This window comes from Megalopta genalis, chromosome 16 (genome assembly GCF_051020955.1).
Source record: "Megalopta genalis isolate 19385.01 chromosome 16, iyMegGena1_principal, whole genome shotgun sequence".
Taxonomy (NCBI): domain Eukaryota; kingdom Metazoa; phylum Arthropoda; class Insecta; order Hymenoptera; family Halictidae; genus Megalopta; species Megalopta genalis.
Window position 1 is genome coordinate 3,554,649 of NC_135028.1, and position 17,928 is coordinate 3,572,576.

General features: G+C 33.6%; 1 protein-coding gene and 1 long non-coding RNA gene across 2 annotated transcripts in view; one reads left to right on the plus strand and one right to left on the minus strand.

Annotated features, from left to right (window-relative positions):
- Positions 1-17,928, minus strand: part of LOC117224042 (uncharacterized) — a 260,485-nt gene that overhangs the window by 142,310 nt on the left and 100,247 nt on the right. The window lies entirely within an intron of this gene.
- Positions 1-17,928, plus strand: part of LOC143260699 (uncharacterized) — a 119,983-nt gene that overhangs the window by 53,038 nt on the left and 49,017 nt on the right. The gene's annotated exons all lie outside the window — the stretch shown is intronic.

A 17,928-nucleotide genomic window follows, 5' to 3' on the forward strand; every position in this document is an offset into this window, starting at 1 on the left:
TGAACGAAAATTTGTGCTAGACATCGGAGAAATGGCGTCTTCTAGTTCAAACTTCGACAGTGATCCAACTTCACGAAGATCTACAAACTCTTGATCGAAGAAAACTTCGTCAACAGGATACTTAAAAACGATGTCATATGAAAATTCAAGTGGACAGAGGTAAATCTTTAACTTCTTTTTATCAGAAGAAACCTACGGCAAAGGGCATGTGTGCTTTATGATACAAAAATACTACCATATTAAATATTCAATTTACGGCAATATTCTTATTAGTTCATCCTATAGTGAAAGCTATGAATAATTTTCATTATCTTCAAGGTGCAACATATTTCCAGCTGATTTCGCAATGCGGATTCCAATCGCACCAAAGCAAATCATAAAATCAGGAAAGCTACAAAACGTTAGAAGCTGGTATCATTTTCTGAACGAAGAAAAAGTAAATTGGTTTGAAGAGCAATTTAAGAACAATTTATCAGGAAATACACAATCTGTAGATTTTGATTCTGTTTTGGATGAAAATATTGAATTCTATTGGATTGAAAATATTATGAATGAAGTCGAATAAAAATTGAAGCAGATAACCGGCACTTTTTCATTTTTATGTTACAAAATTATAATTCTTCCAATATTAAACGTGTACATATTCTCAAATATTATATAAAAATCATAGACAATACAGAATAACGTTAATAAATATAATGTTTTACCACATTTTTGTATTTTATGCATGAAGGACCTGAGGATATTATTGTATGATCAATAATTGCCTCATCAAATGCATTTACTACGTAATTCGTGTCATACTAATGAAATGAAAAGGAGAAAATTTGCGGTTATAAATATTTTAAAGAGTTCCTAAACAATTTCACTAGGTATAAGAAATGTTTGTCTTTATAATGTTTAGAGATTCTTTTCTTGATACCCACTTTTGTCATTCAAGCCCTTCTTGCATCCAAGGGTTCAATTCTTGGTCCGAAGCAGTGTTGCTAGGGAATTGATGGCGCGTGGACCTCCACGGTCATCGCATCCCTCGCAATCGTCCACAAGATTCTTTTTGCCTCCACTCCTACTGGAGAGTCTCGGACAGGGGTTAGGTACATTTAATTGTCTGCAGCACGTAACAATGTTAACCAATATTGATGAAATTTTTAGCATGAATTCAAGTTATTGTTAGCTAAAAAAACACATTGTTTACATTTTTGTTGTAGATTCAGACGAAAAGCTTTAAAAACGCAATTTTCTCCTTTTTCACGTCATTACAATATTCGACAACAAAATACGCTTTGTCTAGTGAATTTGTCTCCCTAAAATTCCAAAAATATTCAAGTCATTTAGTCCAATTTGAAACAAGTTATTATATTTTTAAAAAGTGTCCGAATATTCCCGAGACTCGCATTAATATTCGGACACCTTTGAGAACAGAATAACTTTTTTAAAGTGAACGAAATAACTTGTATATTTTTAGATGTTAGAGAGACTGGTTTTTTAAAGCGATGGTTACATACTGTTTCTCAAAAATTGCCGTTCTTAACTTTCTTCTCTGGGCTTATAACGAAAATTTGAACCATGCGCTTTGTAGATCTAGGTAAATTATATGCATATTCAAAATTGATTCGAAATCGATTCACGTTGGTGTAAGTTATAAACAATCACTGATTACAGAAATCGCAGTTTTTCATGATTTTCGACCAAAATTTGTGAAAAATCTATAAATTCTGACATCTTTCAGCACCTGTAGCTTGACTCGACGTTAACCGATTTCAATACAATTTTCAGTATATCAAGTTACTGTAACTTTTAGTAACCGTTTCGCTCATACGCTCATGTAAAAAAGTGAAAAACCGTCAAGCTACTTATTTTTTTTCGTCACTTTAAGTAATATCAAAATAAAAAAAGATATTTTAGTCACTGTACATCACAAACATCTCCAAAAAATTCAAGTCATTTAGTCCAGTTTTATAAAAGTTACACCGTTTGTAAAAGTTTTTAAGTTATTTTTTAAAGGTTTTTTTACACCTTCTGTATATATTATACCGTGATTAGATCAGAAATGAGAATGGCTTTTCATTTTTTATCTCATTTCAAGTAGCTCCAGAATTAAAACAAAAAGTATTTTAGTCATAGTACATAGAGTGTGTTAGTCCCTCCAACATCTCCAAAAAATTGTTCCAAATCGAATTTGTATGAGTTGAAGATAGTACAGGGCTATATATATATCTATTGGAAATGGGTAGATAAATAAAAGTAAAACGCAGTGAATTAAACTTATCCCTTTTCGTTTATTAATTTGATGTACGAGGAACGTACAATTAACGTATTAATTTGAAGTACCGTCTTTACTCTCCTGATTGCTCCAGGAGACTGAAGACTATTCACAAAGACGAAACCGAAAACGTCACCCAAAGACAAAGAGCACTCTGTTCTATATACATATGAAATCATTGTTTATCTAATGGTACTCTGTCGAGACTCTCGGCGTCGATTCGTTTTTGTAACTTATATGCTAGAAGGAAAAACTTCTGAGTATTCAAAAGAAGAAAAAATAATCCAATAATATCTGTCAAACACCATGTTCGCTTCTTGTCACTTTCCTTTTTTTTCTAACTTACAATGATATACAATTTTAACGATAGAGTCGTGTACGATTGAAGAACGTGTTAAAGTTGTTGAAATTTATTTTAAAAGTCAGTCCATCTAGGCGAACTATTCGAAATTTGGTTTAAAAATTTGATAAAACTTGATCTGTTCATGATAAAAGAGCCATAAAAGCCAAAAACAACCCGTTCGAATGAAAACATTACTGCCATGCGTGAAGGTGTTGCTAAGTGTTGCTCAACATCAATTCCACATCGTTCTCAAGAATTGAACGTTTCTTATAGCATTTTCCAGCGAATTTTGCATAAAGATTTGCATTTGCATGCTTACAAAATTCAATTGACACAAGAATTGAAAGAACGTGACCATTTTCAACGCAGAAATTTCGCCGATTTATTGTTAGAACATCGTTCGTTCAATTGATGCATTGTTTTCACGCAACATCATCTTCAGCGGTGAAGCTTATTTCACATTGGATGAATACGTCGATAAGCACAATTATCGCATACGGGGAGATGAAAATCCAAGAGCCATTCAAGAAAAATCACTTCATCCAAAATAAAGTTACAACTTAATATGGATTTTGGTCGAAAGGCGTGATCGGTTCATTCTGTTTCGAAAACGAGAATGTAGATGCAGTTAAAGTGAATGGCACACCTTATAATGAAATGATTATTGATTATTTATGGCTGAAATTAAATGGAATCGACATAAGCAATGCTTATTTTTAAGAGGACGGAGATGCGCAACGCACAACGTGTGAAAACATCACTTTATTGCGATCGAAATTAAATGGTCAATTAATTTCAAGAAATAGTGATGTGAATTTGTCACTTGATTTGTGTGTTTTGATCCCATTGGACTTTTTCCTACGAGATCACATATTTGAAAAGCAAAGTTTACGCCAACAAACCAGCAACAATCCACGACCTAAGAAACAACATTAGAAATGAAATTGATGAATTAAAGGAGCAAATATACCAAAACGTTTTGATATTCGAATTGATGTCTGTAAATGTGATTGTGAGATGGTCATTTGACAGATATTCTTTAAAAACAATAAAATTCAAAACTGTTTGGTTTTTATTTAAAAAAAACTTCCTACAGTCTATTTTGGATAACTAGATAGGTTCATATAACAGGGGTCGGTTAATTGACCCCATTGGACTTTTTCTTTGGGCTTATTTGAAAAGCAAAGTTTATGCCAACGAACCAGCAACAATTCATAAAACAACAACATTAAATACAACAACAACATAAAAAACAACATTAGAAATAAAATTGGCGAATTAAACGAGCAAATATGCCAAAATGTCATCGAAAATTTTGATATTCGAATTGATGACTGTAAACATGGTCGTGGTAGTCACTTTACAAATATTATCATTTACACATAATTGTCACAGATGATACTTGATAATTAAATAAAAAGATCAATAAAATTCATAACAGTTTGTTCTTCATTTTAAAAAAAGCTTTCCCTATTGTCTATTTCGGATAACTCGGTATGATTACATTTAGAGAGAATACACGTCTTTACACTTTTTCAAAAACTCCGTAGTGAAAAGTTTCTGTCCCATACGTCCCCTTTTTGAATTTAATCAGGTAGTTGTTACATCGTATATGGTATTATTCAAGTTTGCGTTCTGGCTTTGGGAGATGTTACTATTTCTTAATATTACTTAAGCATTACTGAACATTTGTTGATATTTCATAAGCTTCTGCAAATTTTCCCTTCCGTAGTTGACTTTTTAAAAATCGTCTCGCGACAGATATCTCTTCAGCTAAACGAAGAGATATCTAAGAAAACGAAACTAAAAATGCCATTGTTTTCCGATAACAAAAATTGTTCATGTCCTCGACGATCCGCAGACTAGTAGCAACTTTCTAGCAATGCAAATGAAAGTTGTTCAACGAACGTCCGTTGCTCCGCATAATCCCTTCCAATTTGTGCGGCACCGCAATAAGTCCAAAATCTGGAATGAAACGTCATCCCCTGTTAGTCGAACACCACGGAACTATCTCGAGTTTAATCTGCCCTTGCCGCGTATCGTCCTTACACACTCCTGCGCAGCGGAGTCTTTATGGCATTATATAATTATAGTCGGACCGGCATGCCAGCAGGGATCGTCGGTAATTTTGTCAGGCTCGAAAGTGGAAGGTTGAAACGCCGTTATGACCCCAACTTTTTCATTTCTGCCGAAAAGTCCCTCCGCGTTCGAGGCGGGTTTCCCGCGATCCTTGCACCCTAAATCCCCGCGACCCATTGTGGCTCGTTCCTCCAGCGGTGTTATTGTCTCGTTCGTCGGAATATATGGATTCGTAATCGCTCGTTCACTTTGTTGGATAAATATCATTACACATTTGTATTGCGCCGCGAATTTTATATGCGCATGTTTTATGCTTGCGGTCGGAAGAGTGAGTCGTTTCGTCTTTGGTGGAGAGTGTGCCCACTTGCGAATATAGCTTATGTTTTTGTAATATGCATGTATTATTGTGGGATGAAGGATCTTGGCCAGATTGCAACCTCGCTGATCGTCGGCAACTGAAGAACAGATTTGTTTGTATGTCGTTTTGTTCAGTAGTTGAATTTGAGCGATAAAACCGAGACTATAAATTAATTGGCAACTGTAGTTTACTATAGTTACCTTGATAAAACGCAACACCTTTGCGACTCACTAGATCTGAACGATTCTCTTTGATTACATCGTTTAATTTATCCAGTTGGTGATAGTATACATTCAAATTAATGATTTGGTTCATTGAAAGCAATTCAAAGTAAACAATTTCTTTGAAATTCCGACAGCATGATCTTCTTTTGGAGAATATAGCGAATTCTCCCTAATTGACGCCCAGATCGGGCACAAAAATGGACAATTTGGGAACAGGAGATACGATTATTCTAACCCAAATGCTATTAAAATTCATTTACTAGGTGCACATGAAGCATTAAATCGAAATACTGTAAATTCTCCCTAATTAACTCTCAGATTCATCTCGGAATTCATTGCGAAAGGGTCAAGCAGTGTTGTGGCACATGCATCAGACTAATTGTGATTATATATATATTGACAATAATTTCGTCATTATTTTCATCATTGATGAAATCAGGATCGTCTTCGATACAGCTTTTCGTTAATAAAATTCTCCATCTCTGAGCTTTTGGTATTTTCAAAATATTGACTTTGAAATACTAATAATTCAATTACCAACTCATTGTTTTGAAAACATGGTTTGCGGTGGCATATATTCAGCATCATATTGACTGCTGCCAATACTCTCCGGTTATGATTAGACTGCGATTCTTTATGGACCGCATTCTTTTGGACCGTTCTTTATGGATCTATATTTTTATTTAATAAAAATGATCCAAGCTGATTTTATCAAATAAATAAATTAGGTGAAAATGTCATTTCTCTTTTAATAATCGTATAATGTTGAAAATAATGTAATAATATCATTAAATTCTTGTGCCAGTTTAGTTTTGTATCTGATCTGTTCATTTTTATCATAAATACAATTACTGTGTCGATGACCCCAAATAAAAAGTGCGATAAATGTATTGATCTTATTCTAGGTAAACTATTTCTTTTTATTTCATTCTTAGGTAGTGTATGAAATAGAGAAGATATATAAAAATAAACTTTTACTACAAAAAAAGTAAAATAGAGATACAATGTTGGAGACACTTATAACCCCAGCATACTATTGTGTTGGCCAATAAGTCGTCGCGTTTTCTTCCTCCATAAATGCGAGACAAATTTTCTATGAAAATTTATGAATTAATATTTGATTGATTATGACTCAGTCCTATGAATCAATAGTGTATTTTCCATTTTATTCGATTACATTTTGCCATTTTTCAGGCAACTTCGTGATACCATGTTCAGAGAATTCCTTATCTTTTTCGGCAAAGAACTGTTCCAGGAACAATTTTACATCGTTGTCGGCAATAAAGGTTTTGCCATTTAACGCGTTTTGTAGAGAACGAGTTAAATGATAATCACATGGTGCTAGGTCTGATGAATATAGTGGATATGGTAACAAATCCTATCCAAGCGGTATCAGTTTTTGATGAGTGGCGAAACTTGTGCATGGTCTAACGTTACCTTGATAAAACGCAACACCTTTGTGACTCACTAGATCTGGTCGATTCTCTTTGATTACATCGTTTAATTTATCCAGTTGGTGATAGTCTACATCCAAATTAATGATTTGGTTCATTGAAAGCAATTCAAAGTAAACAATTTCTTTGAAATTCCGACAGCATGACCTTCTTTTGGAGAATATAGTGAATTCTCCCTAATTGACGCCCAGATCGGGCACAAAAATGGACAATTTGGGAACAGGAGATACGATTATTCTAACCCAAATGCTATTAAAATTCATTTACTAGGTGCACATGAAAATGTAGGTGCACATGTAAATTCTCCCTAATTAACTCTCAGATTCTGTATAAAAGTGGATAATCTGGGAAGAGCAGATATGATTTTATAGTTGTTGACAATAGGTAACTTTAAAAACGAGCCGCAAGGTTCGAATAATCGTATCTTTTCTTCCCAAATTGTTCATTTTTGTTTACAAGCTGAGGGGTAATCTAGAAAATTTACTATAACTTTTTTAAAATTGGTCCAAATGATTTAATTATTTTGAAATGACAGAGAGTCTAGTTTTCTAGACGGTGATTATACTAGTGAATTCCCCCTAATTGCGGATCGTTTTTATAATCACCAATTGTCGACAACTATAAAAACGAGCCACAAGATTCGAATAATCGTACCTCCTCTTCCTAAATTGTCCATTTTTGTTTCTAAGCTGCGGGTCAATTAGGGATAATTTACTGTAATAATAAAATTTTAAAAAAAGTAGTATAGTCATTATCTAGAAAGCTAGTCCCTCTGTCATTTGGACCAATTTTTAGAAAAATTACAGTAAGTTCTCTACGATTTTACAATTTGGGAAGAGGAGATACGATTATTCGAGCTTTGCGGCTCGTTTTTATAGTTACCGATTGTCAACTACTATAAAAACGAGCCGTAAGGCTCGAATAATCGTATCTCCTTTTCCGATATTGTCCATTTCTGCGTACAATCTGTGCAACAATTAGGGAGATTTTATTGTATTTGGTAATGACTTAAAAACGAAAAAATATTAGACGAAGATATTCATTGTATTTTAGTTAAGCGTTGAGTGTTAAAAATTTGTAATAATTGTGCTATTATATTTATCTTTCAATTAAATATTATATTAACTGCACTATTATCAAGTTCTGAAATGAAGATTGATTTAGTTTAACGTAAAAACGTTCGTACACCCACAAAAATGTTCGTACACCTTTTAAAACGCAGTAACATTTTTAAAACTTGTCAAAGTCGCTCGAAGTTTTTTTTAGCTGACAGAGGGAACAGTCTACTAAACGATGACTCTAATACTTTTGTAAATCTTGCTACTATTTAGAATGACAAAAAAGAAGTGAAAACTCTTGCTTTTTAACTTTTTTATCTCAGCCTATGACGAAAATTTAAAAATTTTTCGTAGATCTTTCAATCTATCGTAGATCTTGGTAATTTATATGCATATTGACAACATTTTATCGGAATCGGTTGACATTGTTATGAGTTACAACAAATTAAAGATGACAAAAATCGCAGTTTTGTCACGATTTTGACCAAAAACTATAAGAAATCTGCAGTTTTTAAAACTCTGGTTTAATCTACGAAAGGCATTTCTTAAACTTTTATTATTATAGGCTCAGATAAAAGAAAGTTAAAAAACGAGTTTTTCACTTTTTGTTGTTGTCATTCAAAATAATAGCAAAATATAAGAAAAGCATTTTAGTCATCATCTAGTAGACTAGTTCCTCTATCACCTTAAAAAAAAATTCAAGTCATTTAGTCCGGTGTTAAAAAAGTTATTGCGTTTCAAAAGGTGTGCGAACACTTTTGTAGGCCACTGTACTTTATGCCGCCGCGGTCTGTATCATCAACGAAGGTTACGCGCGCTCCACCAAATCTCGACGCGAGCCATAAACGCAAGCATAAATCCTGTATTCTCCGACGATGCCGGTGCTAACGCGTTCGACGTAATGAGTATCCTCAAGCATGTGATCCGAATGATTTCGATCGTTTGCTGTTAGTGCCCGTATCGAAAGCTTCTTGAAGTTTTAATCCTACTCAAAGCTATCGAGCGTTTTACCGTCTGAAATCGAATAAAGTACTTCTTAAGTCTCGTTGGGGTTTTCGGTAATTTCTGGACAATATAAATTTTTGATGCGTAATTAATTCTTGATGAACGTTTCACTACAAATCGTAATTTGTCTTCAAAGTTTAAATGCTTTGAAGGGTCGTGCCCAGTCAGAAATCTTTAAAATATCGATTTTTGGGTTTTGATCATTTCGAGAATATTCTCTGAAGGTTTCATTCTAATCGGATGACACTTGACGAAGATGTAGTCGCTTAATTATTTAAGAGCCTTTATTATTTTTGAGGACTAGGAAATTTTCAATTTGGCACGTAATTTAGTTTATTAGATAAAAAAGAAAACGGAAACAGATTTTTAATCCAAAACCGCTAAGAGTAGTGAGAAGAGTGCCGGTACATAAACAGCTGGGGGATATTACTATGCCGCAAGAAAGTTCGGTTAAGAATGATCAGTTTTCTTATAGTTTTCGCAATAATTTCGACACTTGTGAAGTGTAAAGTGTGTGACGGAGAAATCAGATTTCAAAAAGACAATATACAGGGTGTCCCGTAAATGTCTCGCAATGCGAAAGTAGGGGATTCCTGAGGTGATTTGAAGCAACTTTTTCCTTAGCGAAAATGCAATCCGCGGCTTCGTTTACGAGTTATTAACGAAAAACAGTGACCAATCAGAGGCGAGATCATTTGGCGCGAGACGGCCGAACCAATGAGCGGAACTGGGCTCCGCGTACTCGTGGGCTGGACCGCCGCGCGCCAGCCGAGCTCGCCTCTTATTGGTCAGTGTTTTTCGTTAATAACTCGTAAACGAAGCCTCGGAGAAAATTTTCGAAAAGGGAAAAGTTGCTTGAAATGACTTCAGCAACCTCCCATTTCCGGATTGCGAGACATTTTCGGGACACCCTGTACATAGACTTAGATTTAAAATTGTTGTGTTTTATGAAACGTTGCTAATCGCCGCACGCAAGAAGCAACGCACGAGGGTAGAATTCCTCACAGTCAACAAGTAAATGATTTGGAGGCTGGTACTTCAACAGAAGATGACCAATAAGGGGCCAGGAATTGATAACTCCATGCGAGTAAAAAATAAACATTTAAGAGGGAACATAAGAGTTGAATCCTTAAACGCGTTTTTCACGAAACTGCATTTTCAATATCGGTGGTCAGAATATCTCGAAAAATACTGTATCAATTTGGACGAAATTGTTGCAGCCTTCTTTCGCACACAAAAACCTGCCTCTTCAACAAAGGATTTTTTTTCGATTAAGTATTTTAGTTTCTATAGCCTAAAAACTAGCTATTTTTCATAAAAAATCAAAACCTTCACCTGCCATCTTGTCAAAAATTAATATTTTGTAAAATCCTTCGTTCAAAGACAAATTTCGACTGTCATCTAAAGAAATATTTTTCATACATGATTTCGGATAACCGTGCACCGAGTGAAACTGTCCACCGCGAAGTACTTTTTTTGGAAAGCCCTCAGGGGAACTGCCGTAACTTACACATTTCTGTATATTTTTGAATAAAAGAAATACAATTAGTAATAAAAAGTCCATTCTTTCAAATTAAGGAACATTTTTTGAAAATGGTCCTAAGTATTCTGAGAAAAAAATTCTCAAAAGACACCATTTTTTAAAACTCCAAACTGCGCATGGCCCTTTAATTGTTGTAATTGGGAATGAAATCCAAATATTGTAACATTTCATAAATTCATGATTATTTTAACATATTTCATCACTATATAGAAAATAAATGTATAAGAATATAAAAAATTTCGCGATGCAGATTATATTAAGATAATTATAATTATTATTATATGCAGATAATATTAATCGAACAACATTATAATTATTAAGTACACAAATGCTTAAAACAAGCACAATATCTCCAACTTAATAACCAGCAATAATAAAATTATCTATACAAATAATTTAGTATAATATACTAATAAAAGTCTAAAAAGCGCGTTTCTTTTAAGCGAAAGATGAGCGTCTTTTGAGCGGTGCCTGATTTATGCGCCATTTACGCATTATGATTTTAGATGGGTACATATTACGAAGACGATATTCATCGCTGACACGAGCCTAAATGAAGTCAACTTGGTATGGTTCGCGCGTAAATTACTAAGAAACTCCCGTGAATAATTTTACAAATAATTCAGTGTGGAAAGTAATTACAACATAGCGATCTTGCAAGAACTGGTTTCTGTACTCCTATAAAATTTGAATATTGTATTACTTGTTATGAATCATGCTTTTGTAGTCACTATACTTAACCCTCGCATAATGAAGGGGTTTCAGAACTTCGTAGGCCACTTGCCTCGGTTCATATAAACTTCTGCTCACCAATGTTTTAAATTATATTAGACACGTTATCAACGCATCGACTTTCATTTCAATTTAATACAAACGTTCGTTAATTAATTTACTAAAAATTAGAAAGTTGGATTAGGCTTGAGAGAGTTCGCAATTTTCGCTTGGTCATTCTTAATTAATTTGCAAAATACAGAAATTATATCGACATTTACAGTGGTGTGAATTACTATAGACTCGAAGTAACTTTTACACTTTAAGTGCTATTTAAACAAAAACGTTAACGATATATCAAATTTGTATATTTCTATTTTCTATTATTTCTAATATAGAAATACACGAATGTAGTCTTTTTCCTTGTTTAAATATCTGTAAATTTTCTTTGTTTAAATATCTGTGAAATTGTAAAAGTTACTTTGAGTTTTTAATTATTCACAGCAATGTATGCAGTCTCTCTTAGTTGAGTCATCCTGTATATTTAAAAAAAGAACTTAACGAATTATCATATTTGCATATTTCTCTATTAGAAATCATAGAAAAAAAATAGAAATATACAAATATTAGGTCTACCGGGAAGTTCTGTCCGATAGTGTCACTTCAAGTTTCAATCCATATGCACATGTTGATTTGAGACATATATGACTATCTCTCTTTATCATTGCATTTACACGCATGTACTCTCCTAAATAAACTGAGACTAAGATGTCTCATGTCATTATTAAGTGAGACGCGATCGTGAAAACATGGCTACCGATGATAATGCCAGACCACATGCTGCTTTGGCGACTCGTCAGAAAATCGCAGAGCTAGGCTGGGAAATTCTGTCGCATCCACCATACTCCCCAGACCTAGCACCCTCCGATTATCACTTGTTTCTCTCTTTGCAAAACTTTTTACAGGAACAAAAATTCAAAACTGAAGCTGATGTCAACCAAGCACTAGTTGAGTTCTTCGCCTCTAAAAATAAATGATTTTTTAAAAATGGCATTTACAAGTTGCCATCACGCTGGCAAAAAGTCATAAGTAGCGATGGAAAGTATATTCTACAATAAATATTATTAAATGTATGAAAATTGTGTTATAATTCAATTAAAAAACGGACAGAACTTTCCGGTAGACCTAATATAATATTTGATTAAGTAAAAGTCACTTTGAGTCTATTATTATGCACACCATTGTAATATGGCCGAATGTTTGAATTCAATATTGTATCAATGTTTGTAATATCGCTGCTTGAGTGGCATCTTTACATTCACCGCAGGATGTATTGAAACTCATCTACGATTAAGTATCGGCGTAATATCGGGGACAGGAAGTGCTAAATCGTTCGATCAATGTTGACCGATACCATCGTGCTACGTTGGGAAAAGAACCGGCTGGCAGCTATTACACGTCAAGATGACGTGCTGCGGCTCAGAAGACTGATAATCCTGGCAATCGATTGCTCTAGATCTCACTCGTAGGTATACGGTATTCCAACGACGAAAGGAAACGTTGTGACATCTCTAACGAGACATTTTCGTCCACCAGCTAATTTATAATAATAATTTATTCAATAAAATCGTATATGAGCGATAACATTCGTAACACAGTGATTTTTAGTTAATTAAATTAACTCTAGTAAAGTTAAATTATTAAAGTGAATTAACTTTTTAGTTAATTAAATTTAATATTGCACAAGTGTATCGTTGGTAAATCATAGGACTGAGTCATAATCAATCAAATATTAATTCATAAATTTTCATAGAAAATTTGTCTCGCATTTATGGAGAAAGAAAACGCGACGACTTATTGGCCAACACAATAGTATGCTGGGGTTATAAGTGTCTCCAACATTGTATCTCTATTTTACTTCTTTTGTAGTAAAAGTTTATTTTTATATATCTTCTCTATTTCATACACTACCTAAGAATAAAATAAAAAGAAATAGTTTACCTAGAATAAGATCAATACATTTATCGCACTTTTTATTTGGGGTCATCGGCACAGTAATTGTATTTATGACAAAAATGAACAGATCAGATACAAAACTAAACTGGCACAAGAATTTAATGATATTATTACATTATTTTCAACTTTATACGATTATTAAAAGAGAAATGACATTTTCACCTAATTTATTTATTTGTTAAAATCAGCTTGGATCATTTTTATTTTCCATAAAGTACCGCAGTCTAATCATAACCGGAGAATGTTGGCAGCAGTCGATATAATGCTAAAATATATGCCACAGCAAACCATGTTTTCAAAACATTGATTTGGTAATTGAGTTATTGGTATTCCAAAGTCAATATTTCGAAAATACCAGAAGCTCGGAGATGGGGAATTTTATTAACGAAAAGCTGTATCGAAGACGATCCTAATTTCATCAATGATGAAAATAATGACGAAATTATTGTCAACCATGCAATAAAAGTGTAAAGTGCGATCGATAAACACAATTAGTCCGATGCATGTGCCACAACACGGCTTGACCCTTTCGCAATGAATCCCGAGATATTCTCGGGCGAAGCATCAAGTACCAAAAGGAAAATCCCGAGACTTTGTCAGTCGCAGTGGCGATTCGCATCCGCTATTTACGATCCAACGTTCATTTCAGTAAACAAAACAAATAATAAAATCGAGAATAGTCCGAAGCCCATACTCGATTACAATTTGACAATGGAAGGCGTTGATAAATCAGACCAAAATATCAGATACTATGATGTAACACGTAGCAGAGGGAGCAAAATATTATTACGAAATTTTCGTACATTTTTTAGACCGAGCAGTATGGAATGCTTACATATCGTATAAAAAAAGAAGGCGGAACAAGAACACATTTGCAGTTTCGTCTTCAAATAATAGATGACCTAATTGCAAAATACCACCAAACGTTACCAGAAACGAGTAAGGCAGGCCGAACTTCTGCATCTCAACCACCGCTTCGCTCGAGAGAAAAATATTTTATTGAATATATTTCAGCAACAGATAACAAAGAAAAACCGACTAGTTTATATGCAACATGCTGTTCGCGTCGAATTGGTGGAAAGAGAATTCGAAAGAAAACGAGATACTATTGTCCGGACTGCGACGTAGGTTAATGTATTCCGTGTTACAAGATATATCACGCAAAACGTAACTACGTGTAATTATATGTTCATTTTTTCTCAATAACATTTGTAAAACGTGTTTAAAAGTTTCTTTTGTATTTATCATCACCGACGGAATCATTTTAGACAATAATAAAATTAGGCATTCTTCTTGTCGAAATTAATAACTTTATTTCGCTGCGAAAGGATTATTTATTTTATTATACTTATTTATTTTTAATGTATTTTATCACGTTCGTGTACAGTACAATTTTATAGATGCAAGCTATATAATGACTGATGATAAGCAGTATATATATCATATACTGATGATACGGAAGTATAATATAAAAACCGGCAAACTATTCGCAACGTTTTGCATCACTCTGAATAAAGACAAACGAAACTGATCACTGCGAAAAAGACTAATACAAAACACTTTATTATCTTCAGCACCTGTTTTTGTAAAACCTATATGAAAATTGCTACGTACTAGTCTCATCTAATCGCGGCTAAAGATATTGCTAAAGCTTTCTCCTAATCAATAAGTTTTTCTTAAGACGATCGCGCTGCATACAGAGGGGTCAAAGTAAAAAGGCAAATAAAAGAACCGGAATACGAAGGTTCAATAAAAGGCGCCAGGATATATGCGCACTCTGAATAATTTACTTAAATCCCCGTCCAATATTTGATCAACGGATAAACAGAAGTCTGTTGGTCGGCAATTTGTCAAATATCGACCGTCTCCATTCTGAAGACGTTGCACCGTGAACGCAGAGAGCGCTCTGATGTCCGTTTTCAGTAGGGTCGGTAATTCAGTTTCGAAATTACACGAATTTCTTAGATCCTTTACGACGATCATGATGTCATCGTCTTTGAAACGATGTCGAATGCTAGTCACGGATCCAGAAAATGTGAAAATCGCTCCGGGCTGTGAAGCCTTGTACGAATACGCAGAACCGACTCGTCCATATGCGAAGAGAATTGTTAATATTACAGGCATGCAAAACTGAAGCGACTAAGCTATCGCATAAAGCTTTTTTATAAAGTTTGAGTTGCATGATATGATTATTTTATATGATTATTTTTTGAGCCTTACAACTCGTTTTTATAATTGCCGATTTGTCAACTACTATAGAAACGTGCCGCAAAGCTCGAGCAATCGAGCAATTTTTGCTTCCAAACTGAACGTTAATTAGGGAGAATTTACTGTAATAGCAAAATAAAAAAAGTAGTATAGTCATATTGTCTAGAAACCTAGTTCCTCTATCACCTCAAAAAAATTCGATCATTTGGAACAATTTTAAAAAAGTTACAGCAAATTCTCTCCGATTGCCCCTCAACTTGTAAACAAAGATGGGCAATTTGAGAAGAGGAGATATAATTATTCGGGCCTCGCGGTTCGTTTTTATCGTCGCCGATGGTCAGGCAGGCTCGAATAATCGTATCTTCTCTTACCAAATTGTCCAATTTTGTGTACAATCTGAGCGCCAATTAGAGAGAATTATTATTTGTTCATAATCATTTGAAATCTTATTATCATTTACTTGAAAAATAAAACTATGTTTGTCATTTTTATTAATGATCTTATTTTAACGTTAGAACTCTACCGAACCAGTCAAAGTGATTAGTTTCTGACATTTTCTTTCACAGTTACAGAGAAGTTGTAGAAACGTTTCTATGAGAAATTTGAGTAAATTAAAATCTTGTCATTGTTCTAAAACAATATACATTAGTCGCATTTAGAGAGGATCCGGTTGTTCCATTGTTAACACTAGATTTACAAAACCCGTCAAAATGACGGGTTTTATTTTCTTTTATTAAATTTTTTTTATTAATTTTTTAATTTACGATTATTTATATCATGAAGATACATTTACGAGTTACTTATTCAATTTATATATTACTTACGGTAAATGTTACAATAACACTTGTTAAAAATCAGAATAAATGTATTATTGTTATTTTCCTAAACTAATATAGAACAGCTGTTTTTTGTGCTAAATCTAGTGTTAAGGTGCGAAAGCTACTTTTTCTTGACGAGTGCACCGATTGATAACAAAATGGTGCCGCTAATAAGACTGATGGTCTTCGAGAACTGTGACAAATACCTTTCATAACTGTCACCGTAAGTTTAACTCATAAAAACTCTCCTCTCATATGTTGCCTTTAAGAGTTGCTCGACAGAGAAACGAAAGGAAGACAAATCGGTAGAGAAATATTGCCTGGAGTCGTTAAGGGGTAAAAGAAGGGAGCTATTGGAGTATGTCAGATAGTCAGTCAAGACAGGTGATCAAATCTATGCACATGTGTCCAGTTCAATTTCAATATTAAAATTATATCCATTGTTAAAACCAGAGAAATTATAATGTCGAAGAGTGCACAAATTAGAAGAACTAATATCAACTACTAGAATAATATTAACTTCATGTACATGCATTGCTTCACTGATATACAGATTATTCATTTGAGAACTTTGTATAGAACATTCTATTGGATTATTTTCTATCGCATATTTGCTTGGACATTCCATAGTCTTATAGATATATAACAAAATAATCTTAGATTATTGGATTATTTTCTCTCTTTTGAATACTCAGAAGTTTTTCCTTCTAGCATATAAGTTACAAAAACGAATCGACGCCGAGAGTCTCGCCAGAGTACCATTAGATAAACAATGATTTCATATGTATATAGAACAGAGTGCTCTTTGTCTTTGGGTGACGTTTTTGGTTTCGTCTTTGTGAATAGTCTTCAGTCTCCTGGAGCAATCAGGAGAGTAAAGACGGTCCTTCCTCGTACATCAAATTAATAAACTAAAAGGGATAAGTTTAATTCACTGCGTTTTACTTTTATTTATCTACCCATTTCCAATACATTCTTTAATATATAAGATTTTATCTTACAAGAATATTTTATAAAATCAAAAACACGAAAAATAAATTCTTCTTTTAAATTGAACTTTTTAATCTTATTAAATAGCCCCGTGAGATGAGATCTGATTAAAAAGTGTTTCATACAAAAGTTTATCCTTCTTTTTGCGTAGAATATAAATCTGTAAATAAAAATATGGGTTATCACTTAAGGAAACGAAGTTACCCAAATTACTTTCAAAGCTATCAACAAAATAAGACAAAATACTTGCACTTCCGTCTTAAAATCGAGCAACGTTTGCATTTAACATTTTTCCGGAAAAAAATGTGTTGCTTTCGGTATATTTAGATGTAAAGTTTTCAAACGAATGTGCTGTATGATCAACAACAAGAGAAACGTAAAACGTAAAATATTTTGTAAAAATTAAACTGCGGATTCTTGGACGAAATAGAAATTTTGCAATTCTAATTAAACAAAAATTGAATAAAACTGTGTTTTCTCTATTAGTTTCATACTCTACAACAACGAGCCAAACTCGCGAAGAATATACGTACATAATCTACTAAATATGAGCGCTATTCGCTTCTTCTAAATCGTAACAAAACTTGGTATTTCTGTCATCAACGTCTTCTAGGAATGATAAAAAATCAAGACACGCAAGAAACAAAAATTGTCTCGTTCTATCGGGAAAATGATTAAGATCGAAGAAGTGCTAATCAACGCAGTTGTGAAATTAATTATAATGCAAGTGGTTGATCGTTTTGATAAATCGAGATGATTGTAACAATATTTCCAAATTCTTTTCATGACATTACGATCTTTCACTTCAATCAATCATTTGTACGATAAGCGTATTTCGTGTCTATACGTGTCAGAATC